General features: G+C 35.1%; 1 long non-coding RNA gene across 1 annotated transcript; it reads right to left on the reverse strand.

Annotated features, from left to right (window-relative positions):
• Positions 1 to 14,702: 14,702 nt before the first annotated feature.
• LOC138348275 (uncharacterized) lies at positions 14,703 to 20,642 on the reverse strand. The gene is made up of 2 exons (XR_011220644.1): positions 20,054 to 20,642; positions 14,703 to 14,996 (listed from the first exon to the last, which is right to left on the reverse strand). It is a non-coding gene; the product is annotated as an uncharacterized lncRNA (long non-coding RNA).
• Between the last annotated feature and the right edge of the window lie 1,920 nt (positions 20,643 to 22,562).

Consider the following 22,562-nt stretch of genomic DNA (forward strand, 5'->3'; position numbering starts at 1 on the left):
CTATTCTTCCAAAATTCTTGTCAGTGACAATTAATTGAATTTTTTTTGGTTTGAAAATTTTTGATTTTGTTGTGATACGCATATCAATATTAATTAAACATGGTGAAATATGGGATCCTTCAGGCTAGTATTTATTATTATTTAGTGTTTGTATTTGGATTCATGTGAAATGAAAAAATAGAATAATGAAGATGTAAATCACATTTTGTGATTTTGTTTTTATAAATCGCTACTATATTTAAAGTTCTAAGTTTTTTTTTAAAAAATACAAACAATACATTTTGTTCATTGCGTTCGTAATACGTATTAATACATTTTGTTTATTTCGTGAGAAAGTGGCGCAATATAGGGTTGTATATGATCGGGTCGGTTTGGGTTTTTCAAACATCAAACCAATTCATTTGTTTTGTATTTTTGAATTTATAAACTAAATCAAATCAATAAAGCTCGGGTTTTTCAACTTTTGATTTTTTTGGATTCTCGGAATTTTTTGATAAAGTATTCATACAAACATATAATTTACTTGTACTTCAAATATTTCTTTAGTCCTACCAAAATGCAACTATTTAAGTTATTTCTCAAGAAAATAACAAAAAATATGATATGATTGATGACACTAAAAATATCCAACAAAAAAATAACAATGAAATTGCGTAAAATAAATATTGCAAATTAAGAACTCACAATGAAATTAATTATAATTTAAAGTACTAAATCATGCTAAAATAAGTTTAGTAAGTATTAGTTACATAATTAATTATTAAAAGAAAGTAAAATTAGATCATGAATTTTAATTGTCTAAATCTATGTAAAACTAAAAAATAAATATTCAATATTACTATCATTCTTAGTGTTGAATCGATTTTCTTTTTGCATTAGTATTAATTTGTTTTTTATTTAAACTTATTATAATTACCAACATGTATGGACTATAATCTTTATTAGATCATTAAGAATTGCAACTTCCAAACATGAAATAAATATATTAAAAGATAAAATTATGAAAAAGTATAAGAGATATTTGAAAATTATATCAAAGTAAGTATTTTTACATATAAAATAAAGTATTAAAAATATATATATAATGTTGGGTTGGTTTGGTCTCGGATTGGTTTCTTTTAGTTGAAACCAAATCAACCCAAATATAGTAAGGGTTTTTTCAATATCAAACAAGCCAAACCAGATAACTAGTTGGATTTTTTTAGTTTGACTTATTTGCGATTTGGTTTGATTTTGACACGCCTAGCGCAATATATAAAATTTTTGAGTATAAATGTATAAAATATAAATAGTTGTATTATCAAGTTGGTATGCATATTAAAATTGAAATATTGATGACTGTTTTTTCCCCAAAAATATAAATCAAATGTATAATATTGAATGAATATGGTAGTATAAATCATATCAAATTGATATGATAGTGTGTCCACTAATGTGTAATAAACGTTGTTTAAAATTTTGTAGAAAATATATGAAAAGTGTTTTAAATTAATATCACATTTGATATGTTAAATGTATAAAGTTGTTATTTGTGTATAAAGTTGTGTGAGAGTAATGAATTATTTGGTATGAGAATTGTATAAATTTGGTATGATTGATGATGTTGTATGATATGTGTATTAATTGGGCATGAAATGTGAAATATTATTTTTTGTACGAAATCTATTTTGTAGTACACTGATTGAATGATATTTATATGAAAAAATAATGACGAGTGTGTATAATTTTGTGGGTATTATAATGAATTTTGTTGATGAAAGTTGTATTTGTCTTTAGATTGAAAAGCAAATGTTATTTAATATATTTCTAATTATTTTGTATTGTGTTAGACTAATTGTTATTTTTTTTAATGAAACAACGAAATATGTTGATTTTCAGATGGAGGAAATTAGATATGATTCGTCTAGTCTTTATAGTGGTCTAGTAAGTGCGATAACATCGCAACTTATGATAGATGTTAATATAAATGATATAGAGATAAACTAATATAATTAGTAATAGATGTCCGTCCACCTGTTAATATCCACAATGATGTCTGTGTGTGCGTATTTTTAGATCAAAAGAAAGTTAATTTAGATTTCTTCATGAAATATTCATTGTGGATAACTTTGATGAATATGACAATGGATAATGAAAATTTTGTAGTTTTTGTGGATAGGAGACATTCCGAAGTTAGTAGAACACTAACTAACTTTGATTTATATTCTAATAACTCCATCCGCTTGGAAGGAGTGAATTTAGATGGAGTTGTCATTTTGGTAACGATTTAAGTGATTGTTTGAATGTGTATTTATTTTTGAGTAAATTTGGTATATAAATTTTTTATGGATTTTATTTTTATTTCTAAAATAGTTATTACTTGAAGTGTCCTGCTGATAATTGTTCTTAGCTGATGAATGTTGCCAATCTGTGTTAGAAAAAAAAATAAGAATTACTAATTCATACTAATTTTGCAGAAACACAAAGTAACAAAAATTTACTGAGTCAGTAAGAAAGATGAACAAAAATTTAACTCACAAAAATTAAAATTTGAAAACATACCAGGCTCTGAAAAAAATTTTAATAGGAAAAAGATCATGTCTACTGAACTCACAGTGTCTCCTTCAGTAAATTATTCCCCTCTAGTATCCGAGATTTGACTTGGAATATGACCTCCCAGGTAAAATAATCTCAATCACCAGCGTAAAGATATCGAAAACTCTGGTGTCAGCGAACCACTCAATAACAGTAAAGTACACGAAGAAAAAATTTTCTGCAGAACAAAAAGAAGAAAATTAGAAAATTTGTAAGGAAAAGTTCTGAAGAGTGAATGGTATTTATAGGCAAGAGGAACAGGTTCCGAAAGGTTGCAACATTTTTAGAATCTACACGACCATTAATGAAAGTTTGCAACCTTTCATATGGTACTGACTGTTCCTGGAAGTTGCAACCTTTCAGAATAGTCGTTTTAAAAAATAGCAGAAAATTTAAATAAAATGGGAAAATTTTTAGATCAAACGGGTCACATGCAGATTCGAGTCGAGTCGGGTTAACAACTAGAAAGTTGAAATATTTTGGTTAATTTCAACTAAAAAACTAAAAATGTTTATGTTATCAACTAATTAATTGAAAACGTTTTGGCCATTTAATTAATTAATTAATTAAATAATTAAAATAAACTTTGTTCAAAAAAAATCTCTCGATCAATCATTTTCCAATGCCGAAGTCGAAGTCGAATTCGCAGCCATACCCGAGCCGAGCAACGAAGATGACGCGAGGGGGTTCCTCTTTCCAACCCTTTTAGCAATTAATAGGAGTGTTTCTATATTAGATTTTTTTTCTTCTTCTTCTTATCAAAACTACTGTGATAATGAGAAAGAGTAAAGAAAAAACGAAAATAAGGATAAACTCTCCTATTTTTCTTTCCACCACCGATGATGAACAAATGCCTTTTCATTAAAGCATAAGAGAAATTTTGCAAGTTCTCAACTCTTCAAGTTCTCAACTTTTCAAGTTTCTCTCTTTCCCTATATTTCCCATAAATTCTTGCTACATACTCAATAATCCCCCATATTGATGGGGAATGGTTATGACATAGAAATGCACGGAACTTTACAGGCAAGGATTAATTGCATCTAGATAAGTAGGTTTCCTCTTGAACTTTCCGTAGTGAACATATATCAGATATACTCGGCCAATCGGTAGATGCGATATCTTTGAACCATCGAGCTTTGGTGTATACATAGACAAACATATGTCACACAATTAATACTTTACTGTTTAAGGTTCTTGCGGTTGTGTTCATTTCAGCCATGAACACCTCCATGTTTCATGAGTGTATAGAAAATAAAATTTTGACATAAAATTCTCTTTGAAGCACCTTTCACTTTACACCGACATAGGTAATTTCTAATCGTGTCATCTCATAGATACACTATTTGGTTAAATCTACCAAACTTAGCAAATCATTAAAAAATTTAAGTTTTATTACCTCATTAATAAGCCTTAAATTCGTAACCTCGTTCCTGAACATTGTCTTCATCATGAGAATGGATTGAGTTAATTGACAATATCAAACCATCAGCAACAACTTTGTTTTTCTCCTTGAATCTAGCTCTTGGGATCTCCAGTATGCTAAATAGAGTTATCATCATGCTGACTTGTCCTAAGACGTAAACCCATTCCTTAGATGATCTTTCAACTGCCTCTATCACTAGGTCTTCTGTTAGCGGATCTGTCACATTATCGCTTGACTTTACATAGTCAATGATGATAATTCCACTAGAGAACAGTTGTCTTACGGTGTTATGTCTCTGTCATATATGACGAGACTTACCGTTGTACATGACGCTCCCTGCCTTACTTATTGTTGCTTGACTGTCGCAATGTATGCAAATAGGTCCAACAGGTTTGGGCCAGAATGGAATATCCTCTAAGAAATTTCAGAGCGATTCAGATTCTTCACCAGCCTAATCCAAAGCAATGAATTCAGATTTCATTGTGGAGCGAGCAATACATGTTTGTTTAGACGATTTCGAAGAGACTTCTCATCCACCAAGTATAAATACATAACCACTTTTGGATTTTACTTCATTTGACCCAGTGATCCAATTTGCATCACTATATCCTTCAATCACAATAGGATATTTATTATAATGCAAAACATAGTGTTGTATATATTTTAGATACCTGAACACATGCTTCATTGCCATCCAATGAGTTTTATTAGGATTACTAGTGAACCGACTCAGTTTTCTAATAGCACATGCTATATATGGTTGCGTACAATTCGTAATATACATTAAACTACCCAACACTCTGCCATATTCGAATTGAGAGTCACTTTGACCTTTATTCTTTTGAAATGTATAACTTAAATCAATTGGAGTTTTGACAACATTGAAATTCAAGTACTTGAATTTATTTGATACTCTTTCAATATAATGAGATTGAGATAATGCTAGTCTCTAGGGAGTTTTGATAGTTCTTTCCCCTAAGATCAAATCAGCAACTTCTAAGTCTTTCATATCGAACTTGTTGGATAGCATGCGCTTAGTAGCATTTATATCATCAATGTCTTTACTCATTATTAACATGTCATCAACATATAAATAAAAAATGACTTCATGATTCATAACATTTTAAATGTAAACACATTTATCACATTCATTAATCTTGAATCCATTTGCCAACATTGTTTGGTCAAATTTAGCATGTCATTGTTTGGGTGCTTGTTTGAGTCCATGAAGTGACTTCACAAGTCTGCACACTTTCTCTTCTTTACCAAGAACTACAAACCCTTAAGGTTGTTCCATGTAAATTTCTTCCTCCAATTCTAAATTTAAGAAGGTTGTCTTTACATCCATTTGGTGGATTTTAAGATCACGCACTACTGCTAGTGCTATTAACATCCTTATTGATGTTATCCTTGTTACTAGAGAGTATGTGTCAAAGTAGTCCAGACCTTTCTTTTGTGTATATCCTTTGACTACCACTCTAGCCTTATATTTGTCAATAGTCCCATCAGGTTTCATTTTCCTTTTAATCCACTTTGATCCTAAAGGTTTATTTTCTGGAGGAAGATCAGCCAATTCTCAAGTTTGATTACTTCAAATTGATCCGATATCACTATTGACTGCTTCTTTCCAATAAGTTGATTCAGATGAAGACATAGTTGTTTTAAATATTTGAGGCTCATTTTTAAGCAACAGTGCCATAAAATTTGGTACGAAAGAAGAGGTTTCCGTTGGCGAGTACTACGCCTAGGATCTTCACTAGTTATTGAATTTTCCGTTGATTCTTTCTGTGTTCTTTTAGGTCTTTCACTTGTCGACTCACATTCAGTTTTATACGGATAAATCTGTTCAACAAACTTTGTGTTATTTGACTTAATTATTGCATTACAATGATCTCAAGATTATCAGATTTGTAAACCAACAACCGGCAGGCCTTACTGTTCACAACATACCCAATAAATACACAATCCACTATTTTGGGTCCAATTTTTACTCTATTAGGTAAAGAATCCTCTACATTAGATAAACACTCTCGCACTTTGAAATATTTCAAGTTGGGTTTCCTTCCTTTCCACAACTCATATGGAATTAATTGTTTTTTTGGTAGGGTACCCTATTGAGTATCTTATTAGCCGTAAGTATGGCTTCCCCCCAAAGGTTTCGCAGTGAACCAGAATTGATCATCAAAGCATTCATTATTTTCTGAATGTTCTAATCTTCCGTTCTGCCAAACCATTTGACATTGGTGTTAGGGTGCAGTAGTTTGATGAATAATACTATATTCCAAACATATCTCTGCAAAAGAAGATTCATATTCTCCACCCCTATTACTCCGAATCATTGTTATATTTAGATTCAATTGATTCTCCACTTCATTTTTTATTGCTTAAATGCATCAATTACTTCATCCGTACTATTAAGCAAATATACATAACAAAATCGAGTATAGTCCTCAATAAAAGTTATAAAATACTTTTTTCCACCATGAGATGGTGTGAACTTCATACCGCATATATCTGTGTGAATTAAGTCTAAAGTTTTGGAATTTCTTTCGATAGACTTATAAGCATGTTTAGCAAAATTACTTTACACAAAAATTTCACATTTTGATATATCACATTTAAAATTAGGCAACACTTCTAGAGTAACTAATTTTCGCAAGGCTTTGTAATTTACATGTCTCAAACGGGCATGCCATAAATCATTTGACTCCAATAAGTAAACAGAAGCAAATTTCTTATTAATACTGTCAACAACGATAACATTCAGTTTGAAAAGACCCTCATTGAGGTAGCCCTTTTCTATGAACATCTCATTCTTACTTATTACAACTTTATCACTAACTAGGACAAACTAAAACTCGTTCTTAACGAGTACTGCAGTAGAAACTAAATTCTTCCAAATAGTAGGGACATGCAGAACACTGTTCAAAGTCAACACCTTGCCGGATGTCATTTTCAACATTACTATTCCAGTTCCTGCAATCCTTGCTGTTGTTGTATTTCCCATAAACAAATCTTAATCATACTCAGCAAGAGTGTATGTTGCAAAGGCTTCTTTAATAGAGAAAATATGTCAAGTGACACCTGAGTCGAGAAACCACTCCTTGGGATTTCAACTAAGTTACACTCAAATATTATTTCACACAAGTCATCTGCATCTTCCATCTCTTCCACGATGTTTGCTTGACTTTTGTCTTTGCCTTTGTCTTTGTCCTTTCTTGGAGCATGACAATCAGAAGACCTATGACCAGCCTTACCACAGTTGTAACAGTTGCCTTTGAATTTCTTCTTGGCATATTTTGACTACTGCCGGTTAGACTGTCACATCCGAGAATAACCCCTAGACGTAATCGACATATAGGTCATATAAATGTTTAGTAGTAAACTGAAAGGAAAGAAACATAAGAGTCTTGATATCATAACAACTCCATTAGCTAGATAGTACAACACTTGTACTAAGTATGAGACCATATGCACACATACTTTGAAATCAGCTAAGAAACGGGACATTTCATAAAGTATGCACTTTTCATTAAAAACCTTTATGCATATTCAACAAGACCATACTAACCAATAGAACATGTTCATTAATCCATAAGCATGTACATTACAAGAACAACAACATCAAGTCTAGTCAAGTCAACATGCATAGCATATAGTTGAATACGTAGCCAAATAACTCTATCATTAAGTCATAATAGTAACAAGCATGTAATAGAGTACATTTCAACATAACCAAAGCAAGACAATTAACCATAAACCCCTATCACGTCAACAAGTACAAAGACCAAGTAAAGTCCCATAACCTTACTCAATCAAGTGACCCAACAAGAATCATTACTAACATCCTACTTCACATAGCATAGCATTTAAGAGTACGTATCTTCATACTTTAACAATATGAACCATCACATATTTCATAAGCGACACCAATCAACATATAGTATAAAAAATGTGCAAGTTCACCATATACATGTCATATAACATTATAAGCATATTCATACATAAGAACGTCCTCCTAAGGCTCCCTTCAATTCTAACTAGTGCAATGTTTAGGTAGAGTCTCATACCCCTAAATAGACTAAGCTAAACCCTTAGGTCCTCCTAGTTTGAGTCCATTCCTTTAATTCATTTTACTTTTTGGGAACATCTTACCCTAACCGACATAGACCACATGAGATAATGTGGAATCCGGTGTCATGAAACCCTACACCAAAAGAAGGCGGGCTACTTGCCAAGGTAGTACAAAACATGAACATAGCAACTACGTGGATACACTAGCTAGTATTCCTATGGGGGCAATAGAGTTCAAAAACTAGGAGATATAGTTGGGACCCTCTTTATGCTACATGCATTGTAGTCTCCAATCTCAAGATTAGTTATTGATCCTACCTCCCTTATGTGTGAAGGGACACTCCTCACTCTAGTTCACTCGGTGCTAATCTAGAGTCCCTTTTTGAAATGTCTTTACTAACCATCATAACTTAATGTAGGTCATAGGGTGTAACCCTTGTATAACATCATCATCATCATCATAGATCAATAATAATTGCATGAATATTGTCCTTTCATTACAATTTATATAGGTGAGGTTAGCACATTAACATTCTCATATCATTATAAGGCACATTGGGAAATCATTCACCATCCTTATAACATTTACATCTTAGGCGAACACCTCACAATCATAATTAAGATAATTCAATCCAACATCATACCGCCCTATCAATCCTAATACAAGGCATACTCCAATACAACATCTTGACTTAATCACAATTAACCACAATTTGAAGTAAAGGATAGGGATCATAAAACTTACCAAGTTTCCTTCATAGTTCATCATTAAGGTATTACCACAAATCCTCGATTCAACCCAATTTGGGTATAAATTATCATAAATCCACAACCAACATGATAACAAGGCTAGAAGAACCACTGCATCACAACTCAATACTATATCATAGCTTAAGTCAGATACTTAGGTCAATTAATAACATACTTCTTAACCAAGATCAATTCTCAAGAACTAACATGAAAAGACTACAAATCACCCTAATTCATTCATGATTACTGTGAAAACATCATCTAGTAGTAATTCAACCAATAACCAAGTCAATTGAACCAATACAACCTAATGTATATCAAGATTAAAACCTAGGGTTAAGGGGTAAATGTCATCTTCTACAAACTAGACCAAACCATCAAGATATATAATAATAAGGTTTGGCTACATGTTATTATTTTTATAATATCCAAAATAAATCATAAACAAATCAATTCATAACATCAATTTCGAATGAGCCATTGAGGAAAGTGGTCTCAAAGGTGAATTAGATCACATACCTTAATGTTTGATGAAGAATTTATGGGGAAATCTTCCCTTTACATCCCCCAAAATCCTTCCCTAGCTTGGTCTTCAATGGCGTCTTCTAATAGAGAGAGAAAGAAGAGGGAAGGAAGACAGTTTTGTTTTATGAGTCATGAATAATCTAATGGGGTTGGAGTCTTTATATAAGGTCTTAATTAAATTAATTAGGCTTCCATAAACCCCTATATAATTAATCTAATGGGGTTGGGGTCTTTATATAAGGTCTTAATTAAATTAATTAGGCTTCCATAAACCCCTATATAATTAATAAGTACCCTATTTAATTAAATTAACCCAACTAAAAATGAGCAGTAAAAACAGGTCACTCACCCATGAGACCCCGGCAACCCCCCGTGTGTCAATCGATGGACCAACCCGCCTTCTGTGATGCACATTCGTCGATGAGTTCAGAGAGTGTGCAAAAGATATACTTCAATTAATTCGCCAATTTTTGGTTCAATGGATGGCATCGACGCCATGTCGATCAACGCATGCCTAGTGACTCCAAACACAAGGGTCCTCCTCAAGGGCCCTTGGTTGGTCCTTGGGGAATCGTACTCAAACGTTTCAACTATGAATCAACTTAAAAATATGTTAGACACCCTTCTACCAATTTTCATAATTTTCCGACTTCTAAAAGCTAGTCAAAATAGGCTAAGGCATGCTAGGACCTCCTTGAACTACTTTTCGAACATCATGGACGTTCTTGGACGTTTTGGTTTCTAGACTTTCTAAATGAATTATATTCATTAAAATGGACCTTAAAACAGTGTATAGATCTTATGAAACTTATGTTAGTATCTAGAACAGTCTTGGATTTTCGAAGTGTTACATTATCCCCCCCCTAGGAACATTCGTTCCCGAATGACACTAAAAATCTTTTAGAAGGAAGGAATAGAATCAAGACTAGCAGCCCAACCAACAATCAATTCATAACAACATCAACCATATCACTTACACAAGGCAATTCAAAACTTCAATTACCACACATATGGCTCAACATTACATTATGAGGAAATATACTTCTTACAGCAACAGGAGCTCAACATAGAATTTATGAGTCAACTATGCAAAAGTTCAACTTATCAACATGATACATATTATTTCATAAATACTCACCATATCAAAATGCACAACATAACTCAAAACAAGCAAAATTACAAATTTTTCAAGTCAAAATGCACATTCACTGTAATGACATAAAAAATGCACCTTTTGCAAAACATCACTAAAAATCAAAACAACTTCAATTTTAATGATTATATTCATTATTAGTAAGAACTAATAATCTTAGTTATCAAATAGATGAGGATAAATGGACTTCATGTCGGTCTGGGCCTCCCATGTTGCACCCTCAACTAGGTGATTCTTCCATAACACCTTTACGGAAGCCACCTCTTTATTCTTTAATTTCTTTACTTGCCTATGAAGAATTTGAACCAAAACTTCCTTTTAAGAGAGTATCTTTCACACCAAGACCCACAATAGGAAGAATGGACTCGGGATCACCGATGCACTTCTTAAGCATGGAAACATGGAAAACCGGATGAATCGAACCCAATTCACTAAGAAGTTTCAATTCATAGGAAACTTTACCAAATTTTTGCAAGATTTCATAGTGACCCACATAACAAGAATCAACTTCCCATTTGCAAAATCTAACCACCCCTTTCATAGGCAAAATTTTTAAATACACCTTATCACCTTCTTCAAACTCTAAATTCGTTCTCCTATGATTGACATAATACTTTTGCCCACTATAGGTTGTTTGCAACCGGTTCCTTATGGTATGAACCTTTTGCAACTTTTACAAAGTCTTATAAATCAAATCGGGACCAAGAAGCGAAGGCTCACCCAGTTCAAACCATCCAATGGGAAACCTAAACATCCTACCATATAAAGCTTCATAAGGATCCATGGATATGGATGAATGAAAAATATTATTGTAAACAAACTCCACCAAAGGCAAATGCTTGTCCCAATTTCCCTTGAAATCGGTAATACAAGCTCTAAGCATATCTTCAAGGGTTTGAATAGTACGCTCCGCTTGACCATCCGTTTGGGGATGAAAAGCAGTGCTTTCCTTCACCTTGGTACCCAACCTTTTTTGGAATGACATCAAAAACCTAGATGTGAATTGTGCACCCATGTCCGATATGATGGATAACAGAATATCATGGAAACACACAATCTCATCTATGAAGATCCAGGCATAATCTTCCGCCAAATAAGTAGACTTGACGGAGATAAAGTTAGCGAACTTGGTCAACGCATCCACAATCACCCATAGAGAGTCATATTGCTATTGAGTCCAAGGCAACCCTACTAAAAAATCCATATTGATGTCTTCCCACTTCCAAGTAGGAACTTGGATTTTTTTGTAGTAAGCCATCGAACTTTTGGTGTTCGGACTTCATTTGCAATTTGGACACTTAGCAACAAACTCTGCTATGTCCTTTTTCAAACCTTCCCACCAAAATACTTCCCTAAGGTCATAATAAATTTTTTTCGAACCCGGATGAATGGAGTAACGGGACCCATGGGCTTCGATCCAGTTCCTCAACACATCTACATTGGGAACAACAGAATTTTTCTTGATTCCTCAAAACACCATCCCCCTAAGGAGAATGACTCATCAAGATTACTAAGAACTGATACCTTCAACTCCATCAATGACTGATCAAGGCATTGTTTGGACTTCACCTCAACTACTAAATATGACTCGGAGTTATGATGGACCATGAAACCACCATTTGGAGAATCTTCCAACCTAACACCCAATCTAGCCAACCTATGAACATCATTCACTAGGTTTTTCTTGGTTTTATCTGTATGAGACACACTATCCATGGATAAACAACTTAGAGCATCTGCAACAATATTGTCCTTGTTAAGGTGATAGAGAACACTCATGTTGTAATATTCCAACAATTCTAACCACCTTGTTTGTTGGATATTCAACTTCTTTTGGGTAAACACATATTGGAGACTCTTGTGGTCGATATATACATCGACATGGACACCATACAAGTAATGCCTCTATATTTTCAAGGCTAATACAACAGCCGCTAATTCAAGGTCATGAGGTGGATAATTTCTCTCATGCACCTTAAGTTTCTTAGAAGCATAGGCTACTACTTTCCCATGTTGCATAAGCACACACCTTAAACCCACTCGGGATGTATCACAATACACAACGAAACCCTTTGTACCCTCCGGTAAAGTCAACAACTGAGCGAAAGTAAGCGAATCTTTCAAGATTTGGAAGTTTCTCTCACATGCCTCCGACCACTCAAATTTCTTACTCTTTTGGGTCAAAGTAGTCTGGGAGATGCAATGGACTCAAAACCATTCACAAACCTCCAATATTAACCCGCTAAGCCCAAGAAACTCCAAATGTCAATCGGAGTCAATGGTCTAGGCCAATTATTGACCACTTCGGTCTTCCTTGGATCAACCTCAACTCCCTCACTAGAGATGATATGACCAAGAAATGCACCGACCTTAGCCAAAACTCACATTTGTTATACATGGAAAAAAATTGATTCTCCTTAAGAACTTGCAATACCAGACTCATATGGTTCATGTGATCGCCCTCATTTTTCGAATATACCAAGACGTCATCAATGAAGATAATGACAAATGAATCTAGGTAAACTCTAAATACCCTATTCATGAGATCCATAAATGCTACTGGGAATTCGTGAGATCAAAGGACATCACTAAGAACTCATAGTGACAATATCTAGTCTGAAATTTCGTCATTGGTATATCCTCACCTCTCACCCTAAGTTGGTGATACCCCGATCTCAAGTCCGTCTTAGAAACATAACTTGCCCCTTGGAGCTGATCAAATAAGTCGTCAATCCGAGGGAGAGGATACTTGTTCTTGATTGTGACTTTATTGAGTTTGCGGTAATCGATGCACATTCTAAGGGACCCATCCTTCTTCTTCACAATCAAAACTGGAGAACTTTATTGACAAATACTAGGTCAAATAAAACCTTTGTCTAGTAAATTCATGAGTTGAAAGTGTTTCAACTCTTTCAATTCGGTCGGAGCCATCCGGTAAAGAGGAATTGAAATGGGATTTGTATCTAGTAACAAGTCGACACCAAAATGATGATTTCCCATTCGGGAAGAATACCGGGATAATTAGTAGAAAAGACCTCTTGAAATTCCCTCACTATGGGGACTGACCCAATGGGAGGAATTTTGGAGTCTAAATCTTGGACTCTTACTTTATGATATAAACACCCTTTTGAGATTATTTTGCATGCTTTCAAACAAGAGATGATACGACCTCTAGGAATAGAATTTCCCCCCTTCCACTCTATAACGGGTGGAAAGTTAAACTTCACCACCCTAGTTCTACAATCTATAGATGCAAAATAAGCATTCAACCAATCCATACCCAAAATGACATCAAAATCAAACATATCAAGTTCTACTAACTCAACATAAGAAACTCTATTGGGCAACATTATTAGACAATTTCTATACACGCTCTTTGCAACAAAAGACTCACCCACTTGGGTAGACACTATAAAAGGTTCATTCAATATATAAGGCAAAATGTCGAACTTTTTAGCCATTAGAGGGGTAACAAATGATAAAGTAAAACCGGGATAAAGTCAGGTATATACATCAATAGAGAAGACTTTCAACATACCGATCACCACGTTTGGAGAAGTCTCTTGCTCACCCCTAGAGCCGAGAGCATAGAAAAAATTCTTGTTAGGAGCCTCATTTGAACTACTTGCTTGAGTTTGACCACTACCCTTGTCTTGACCCCTCACTTGGGGCAATCCCTAACTAACCTTGTGCCCACTTATACCACAACCAAAACAATTATCCGTTTCCTTAAGGCAATCACCATAGTGTTTCTTGCCACACTTTTCACAAGTTGGATGTTCAATTGGTGAACTAGTACCCTTTCCCTTTTTAGGCTTAGGTTTAGACACCTTATAATCCCTAGCCTTAGGAAACTTGGAAGGAACTTTATTAGAAACATGCTTTTTAAACCTAGGCTTGTCTTGTATCTCAAGCCTATTCTTTGAAGAACCTTCATCATAAAATCTTGCCCTCTTAGCATCTATACTCTTCCTCTAAGACCTTGTCTTCTACATGTTGGGAATGAAACATAAAACGAGAAATATTCATGTTGTCATGTAACATAGCTGAATGACTCTCCTCTTGCAAATCATCCATGTCACGCCCTGAGCTAGGACACGAAACCTAGGACCATAAGTGATCCCAAACTAATCCTGCTGGAATGATCATGAGCATACTAAAGATAATAAACTGATGCGGAAGCTAAATCATAATTAAATCTGAAAAGATGAGGAATACCCATATTCTATAACTGTTTGAAAATAATGAGTTTAATACAAAGGAGGTATTAACTCAATACTAAGCTGAATATAACTATGTCTGAAATAAACCTCTAAACTGGACTAGAAATACTGGGACAAGCCCCAGCTAAATCTAGCAAAAACTGAAACTAAAGTGACTAAAGATTGAAATGAAACTCATAATTGTTGTCCTCGAAGATGATTACTCACCACCGAATTTGCTAAACTGGAGATTGGAAATCGATCTATGCGTGATCTGGATGATGAGAACCTGAACCTACATCATGAGAATATGTAGTGCACGTATGTGTCAGTACTTGAAAGGTACTGAGCATTTAGGATAGATTTAAAGACAAAATAAAACATCACTAAACAAGCATAAAAGTAAGAATAATAATCTGACATGATAAATTGAATTCTGAGCTAATTAGATGTAATGACCAATTTAAACATGCTAAAAACTAAATACTGAATATACTGATAAATGGTCAATATAGCGAGTTTGACTGATCTGTGGGACCTACTAATAACCGATAATAAAACCACGACGTATATGCCTCATCGAGACGATCCAATATACCATGCCAAAGGTATAAAGGCATGCTGGCGTGATGACAACACTGATTGCCCACAGAGGGGACTTACAACCTACTTGGCTAGTAGTTTTGGGACTAATTGGGTACGATGAACCCTAGTCCAACTCGGCATTATGCTACTCCCAATGAATTTTGTAAATTAACTAATTATGTCTGAGTTTCTGTAAATATTGTATAGCTCGAAACTGAATATGCAAACTGAGAATGCAACAATTAATATGAAAATTATGCATTTATAACTATGTCATGTATATCTGAAGTGTCTGACTTATCTGACCTAGCATGTGTAATTCAAGAACTAAAGAAATACAAAGCTAGTGTTTTAAAATTAATGAGATTATCTGAGTAATAATATGATAATCGGATTTGGAACATATGTTTAATAAATTTATGAAGTTCTAACAAAGTTCTAAAAACCCTAGGTTTAATCATAATAAGAGAATCAAGAATCTGACTAAAAACTAGGGACCCAATGGGTTAAAGGAACCCACAGTGAAATCCCACATACCTGGTGATGAAATTCACGAAGAAACACTTAGAATTCTGGGCTGGAAACTTGCTTCGTTCTTGAACTAGGGTTCTTGAGCTTTTTCTCCTTTCTTGCTTCTAATTTTTCTAACTTTTGATTTAATGATTTGACTAAGATATGTTTTAATTATGTTTCTAGGCTTAAACTGACTAAAATCTGATTATTTAGAGTCAAGATGACGTAATTTAAGGGTTAAACTAAGTGGGAAAGGTAAAAAAGACCCCTAGGAAAGTTGTTTTCAGACCAAACGACAGCCAGGACTGACAGTTCGTCGTCTGACCAACGCCCCGTCGTTAGGTCCGTTGACTGGGCTTGTTCGATAGGTCTTTACTAAAATGGGCATAACTTTTTATTCAAAGGTCTGATCTTAGCAAGGTCGGTGGATATGGAAAGATAATTCAATTATCCATATGTGGGTTGGTCATGGGACACCTATTTCATATTCTGCTAAGAGTTTTGACCATTTGAAGTTGAACCAATTGCATTTCCCGATAATTGTCTGCAAATTTTCCACCTACGGACCGTGCTGGTCATCCGTAGCTCTTGTCAGAGAGTGGGTTAATGGAATCCTGATCGACGGTCGCGGACTATGGACCATCGTCTTACCTACGGACTGTAATTCCATCTGTCGTCCAAGACTTAACTAATTTTTTTTGGGGAGTCTTGATCGACGGTCACCAACTATGGACCGTCGTTTCACCTACGGACCAGAAGCCCGTCTGTAGTCCAAGACTTAACCAATTTTTCTGGACTGAAATTTTTGGGAGTTTCTGATCCCATCGACGGTTGTGGAGGACTGACCGTGGGTCAGACTACGGTCTATCGATGCCACCGTTGGTTGCACATGCAGATTTTTTATTTAAAGCTGGTTTTTGGTCTGTTTTGGCTATGGGGTGTTACATTACCTCTCCCTTGGGAACATTCTCCTCGAATGAATACTAAACTAGATGAACTAGAGGGAGAGAGTTGCAAACCCTACTACTAAACACTGAGATTTGAGTTTCTAACTAAATCGAGTTCTGATAACATGTTAATACACTGAAAATGCAAGTACAAATTGAGGGAACGTGATTCTAAGATTGAATTCACTCATGAATGATTGGAAACTAAAGAAGAACTATTACCTCAAGGTGGAGTGGAATTGGAAGGAAAGAGGTGAGGATACTTGGCTTTCATGACTACTTCTGCTTCCCAAGTAGCTCCCTCTATGGACTGACTCCTCCACAAAACCTTGACTGAAGCAACTTATTTATTTCTCAACCTTCTAACTTGACGGTGAAGAATCTCAGCTAGTACATCCTCATAAGAAAGACTATCTTTCACCACCACACTGTCTAATGGTACTATAGAGGCTGGGTCACCCACACACTTCTTCAAGAGTGAGATGTGGAAGACCGGATGCACTGCTGCTAATCCTGGTGGCGACTCTAACTCATATGCCACTTTTACAACCCTTTTCAAGATCTTGTAAGGGCCTATATATCTAGGACTAAGCTTCCCTTTCTTTCCAAATCTCATCACCCTTTTCATAGGTGAGACCTTCAGAAAAACCCAATCATCAACTTGGAACTCTAGTTCCCTTCTCCTTATATCTGCATAAGATTTCTGACGACTTTGGGCTATCTTAAGTCTATCTATAATGAGTTCCACTTTCTCCATAGAATAAAGGTCTGAGTCTGGCCCTATCAAAGCTGCTTCACCTACTTCAAACCAACCAACAGGAGATCTACATCTACGTCCATATAAAGCCTCATAAGGGGTCACCTGAATGCTGGAATCATAGCTATTATTGTAAGCAAACTCAATAAAGGGAAGGTGATCATCCCAACTACCTTTGAAATCGATCAAACAAGCTCTCAACATATCCTCTAAGGTCTAAATGGTACACCCTGCCTGCCCATCCGTCTGTGGATGAAATGTTGTACTAAGGTTAACTTGAGTACCAAGACCTTTTTGAAATGACTTCCAGAATTGAGAGGTAAGCTGAGGACCTCTATCTGAGATGATAGACAAAAGAACCCCATGCAACCTCACAATTTCATTACTGTAAAGTCTGGCATAGTCCACTACCCAATCTGTAGTCTTGACCGCCAAAAAGCGAGAAGACTTAGTCATCCTATCAACTATCACCCAAATTGAGTCATGTTGTGTGCAAGTACGACGTAATACTGTGATGAAGTCTATATTGATCACATTCCACTTCCAAGTGGGAATATCGATCTCTTGAGTCATACCTCCTGGTTTCTGATGTTTTACCTTGACTTGTTGGCAATTGGGACACTAACTCACAAAATCTGCTATATCCCTCTTCATGGCATTCCACCAATAGACTTCTCGTAGATCGCGATACATATTAGTAGCACCTGGATGAATAGAATACCTAGAGTTATGGGCTTCTTCAAGAATATGATGTCTCAACTCGCCCACATCAGGAACACACAATCTACCCTGGTAGTGAAGTACACTATCTCCCCCTTGGGAGAAAACCTCCACTCTCTGATCATGGGATGCACCCTTAAGTTCAAGCAACATTGGGTAACTATCTTTCTTTTCCTTAACCTCCACTACAAAAGACGATTATGCCTCATTCTAAACTATTACACCATTGTCTGATATGCTCATAAGGCTAACTCCCAAGTGAGCAAGCCTGTGAACATGATCTAAATGTGGAGTTTGATGTATACGCGCCATTGCCAAAGGTATAAAGGCATGTTGGTTGCCGCATTCCTACTTGGCTAGTAGTTTTGGGACTAATTGGGCATGCTGAACCCTAGTCCAACTCAGTATTATGTTACTCCCAATGAATTTTGTAAATTAACTGATTATGTCTTAGTTTCTGTAAATACTGTATAGCTTGAAACTGAACATGCAAACTGAGAATGCAACAATAAATCTGACAATTATGCATTTATAACTAAGTCATGTATATTTGAAGTGTCTAAAATATCTGTCCTAGCATCTGTAATTCAAGAACTAAAGAAATACAAAGCTAGGGTTCTGAAATTCATGCAATAATTTGAGTTTAACATGATAATCTGATTTGGAACATATATTTAGTAAATTCATGAAGTTCTAACAAAGTTCTAGAAACCCTAGGTTTAATCATGATAAGAGAATAAAAAATCTGATTGAAAACTAGGGATCCAATGGGTGAAAGGAACCCACTAGTGAAATCCCACATACCTGGTGATGAAATTCACGAAGAAACACTTAGATTTCTGGGCTGGAACTGCTGGAAACTTGCTTTGTTCTTGAACTAGGGTTCTTGAGCTTTTTCTCTTTTCTTGCTTCTAATTTTTGATTTAATGATTTGACTTAGATATGTTTTAATTATGTTTCTATGCTTAAACTAACTAAAATTTGATTATTTAGGGTCAAAATGACGTACTTTAAGGTTTAAACAAAGTGACAAAGGTCAAAAAGACCCCTGAGAAAGTTGTTATTGGACCAAACCACGGCCAGGATTGACGGTGCGTCGTCTAACCGATGCCCCGTTGTTGGGTCCGTCGACTAGGCCTGTTTGACATACCTTTACTAAAATGGGCATAAAGTTTTACTCGGAGGTTTGATTTTAGCAAGATTGGTGGCTATGGAAAGATAATTCAATTATCTATTAGAGGGTAGGTCATAGGACACTTAATTCAATTTGTGATGAGATTTATGACCATTTGAAGTTGATCAAAATATATTTTCCCTTAACCGTCTGCAAATTTTCCACCTACGGACCGTGCTGATCATTTGTAGCTTTTGTCAGAGAGTTGGTGAATGGAGTCTTGATCGACGGTCACTGACTACGGACCATCATCTGACCTACGGACCGTAAATCCGTCCATCATACAAGACTTAAACCAATAATCTGGGGAGTCTTGATCGACGGTCACGAACTACGAATCATCATCTAACCTACGGACCGTAAGTCCGTCTGTTGTCCAAGACTTAACCAATTTTTCTAGGATAAAATTTTTGGGAGTTTCTGATCCCATGTGCAGGACGGACCGTGTGTCAGGCTACGGTCCGTCAATGCCACCGTTGGTTGCACCTGTAGATTTTTTCTGTAAAGTTGGTTTTTTGTCTGTTTTGGCTACGGGGTGTTACAATCCAACACCCCCATCACAAAACGACTCATTTCTTCTCTAGGATTAGGAATAAAAGAAAGAGCATATTTTGACAATTTAGTGAATTTCTAGGAGTATTCATAAACACTCATACCTCCTTGGCTAAGGTTGCTGAACTGCACTACTTTAGCTTCTCTCTTCTCCCTAGGAAAGAACCGATCAAGAAAAGCCTTCTTGAACACTTCCCACGTCAGGGGTCCACCTCTTGAAGGCCTATTGTCCCTCCATTAGACGTACCATTCTTGAGCCACATCCTTGAGTTGATAGGTGGATAACTCGGCCTTCTCATTAGTAGACAACCCCATAGCATAGATGATATTGTAGATTTCACCGACAAACGCTTGGGGGTCTTCTTCAACCTTGGACCCATAAAAAGTAGGAAGGTTCCTCCTAGTGAAGTCCCTTAGACGGGATGCCATGATAGCAACTTATTGATGAGCTTGGGGTACAACCTCCCAATTAGCTTTGGTCGTCAGGGCTTGGGCTTAAGTAGTGGAAGTTTGTGCTTGAGTAGTAATGTCTTGGGACATTTGGAAGAGAGCGGCCCTTATGTTCTCGTCCATCAAAGGAGGAGGATTCACCGGGACTTGATGATCATTCACATCTTCCTCGAGAGGAGGAACTCCTGCATATGAAATCTTTTCTTCAAATCTATGTGCCGCATTCCTTCGAGTATTCATTGCCTATAATCATAATAACATGATTAGATGCAAAAGCATATAGAGTTAGCACTCTAAAGTCACGATATTATATTTCAAAAAAAAGTGAGGGTTTCCTAAGCATCATCTAGATTCCTATTCATAAGTGTGGCGCACTTCACAATTATGAATATGAACCTACATAAATGTGGTTGAGAGAGACATCGACACAATAATATTTAATCTCATGCTCTGATACCAAGTTTGTCACATCTGGGAATATTCCCTAGACATAACTGGCGCCGTCATCCTCTTTGAGGCTAAGTCTAGCCCCTTAGCTTACATCATTACATTCATAGGTCAAATTTAGCGGAAAATTTAAAACTTTATATTACATCTACTCGGAGATTTACATAGGCCTCTACTTATACAAACACACACACACATACACAAATATATGGTAGCGTGTAGATTCTAATAGGCGTGTGTGGGAGGGGGCCGTAATTTGGGTATGGGGTGATTGGATTGTAACGGTAAACAAGGAAGTATAATCAATCTAAATCCCTAAAAACAAGTAACTCATAATTTCATTTTTAAAAAGGGAACAATACTTAAATTAATTAACTATAAATAATTAATAAAATAAAAATTTAGAGAGATTAAACATTTCTAAAATTAAATTGTAATTAATTTTAATTTTTTTTTAAATATAAGTAATAAACTATTATAAGGAAGTATTTCTTAAAAACATGTTTATAACCCGTAATATCCCTTAAATGTGTATATGGTGTGATTTTTCCATATTTAAATGGCTATGTATAGATCTTTAAAGTTAAATTAAGAGTTACTTTCACTAAAATTGGTGTTGAGATCTAAAAGACAGCAAAAGTTCTTATAAGAACTTAATAGAATTTTTATTTACATTTATTCTCAAGACAGAATTAATGGAGTTATTGAACAAAAGATCTCGCCTATTTTGGAATAAGATTCAACGTAAGCTAAAAAGGTTACACAAACTCTAATATCGAATCGAGTCTTCATTGAGTGTAAGTCGAGTTGTTTGTTTACAAAATATGTAGATAAGTTACTTTGATCGATATATAAAAAGATAAATGCTATGATAGGTGGGACCTTGATGATGCCCCATTTATGACATTGAAGTCTTGAGCCCTTAATGATGATCGAAGATAGAAAATAAGTATGTCATAAATTTGCACTAGTTGTGTATATTATGCTTAGAAAGACCCTTGAGCCTAGGTTATATGCGCAACAACGTATTTAAATACTAGTCTTTTATGTCTATTGATGTCTTACATATTAGTACATGTTTTTCGTACTAATGCCCCATTATCATATGGGCTGCATTTCATGTAACAGGTTCAGATAGACCCCTCCGGTAGGTGACTGTCATATTCTGCATTCTATTGGTAAGCTCCACAACCTCCAGAGCTCTCTAGTCTCTGGCTTTATGTTATAGTCATATGGACAGTTAACACTCAGAGGCTTGTAGACATGTGATATATGCTAGTATGTTCTGAGTACAAGTGTTGGTTGTGATTCATTAAAGAGAAAGCACACAAGTTTTTGTAAAATTTGAGAGTTCTTGGTCAAAAATATCATTTAACTATATACCCAAAACTTAAAATACAGCCTTAAAGTAACATTTCTAGCAGAAAACATCCTTTAACTATATCCCAAACTTAAACTACATCCTTAACATATCATTCTTACCATAAAACATTCTTAAAGTATTTTAAAGTGAGTAATTTTCTTCCTTCTACTTGAATTTCTCGTAAAACTACCCGATATATCCCACAAGAATTAAATCGTCCCTTCCTAATTATTATTCTTAGACATGCCAAGAATATTAACGTGAACGTTTTCGTAATTGAATTAAGAATCATGCAGAACTTTTAGTTTGGCCATTTTTTCATTCATTTTCATGTAATTTTCATTAAAAATATT

This window comes from Solanum lycopersicum, chromosome 4, assembly GCF_036512215.1.
Source record: "Solanum lycopersicum chromosome 4, SLM_r2.1".
In the NCBI taxonomy this organism is placed as follows: domain Eukaryota; kingdom Viridiplantae; phylum Streptophyta; class Magnoliopsida; order Solanales; family Solanaceae; genus Solanum; species Solanum lycopersicum.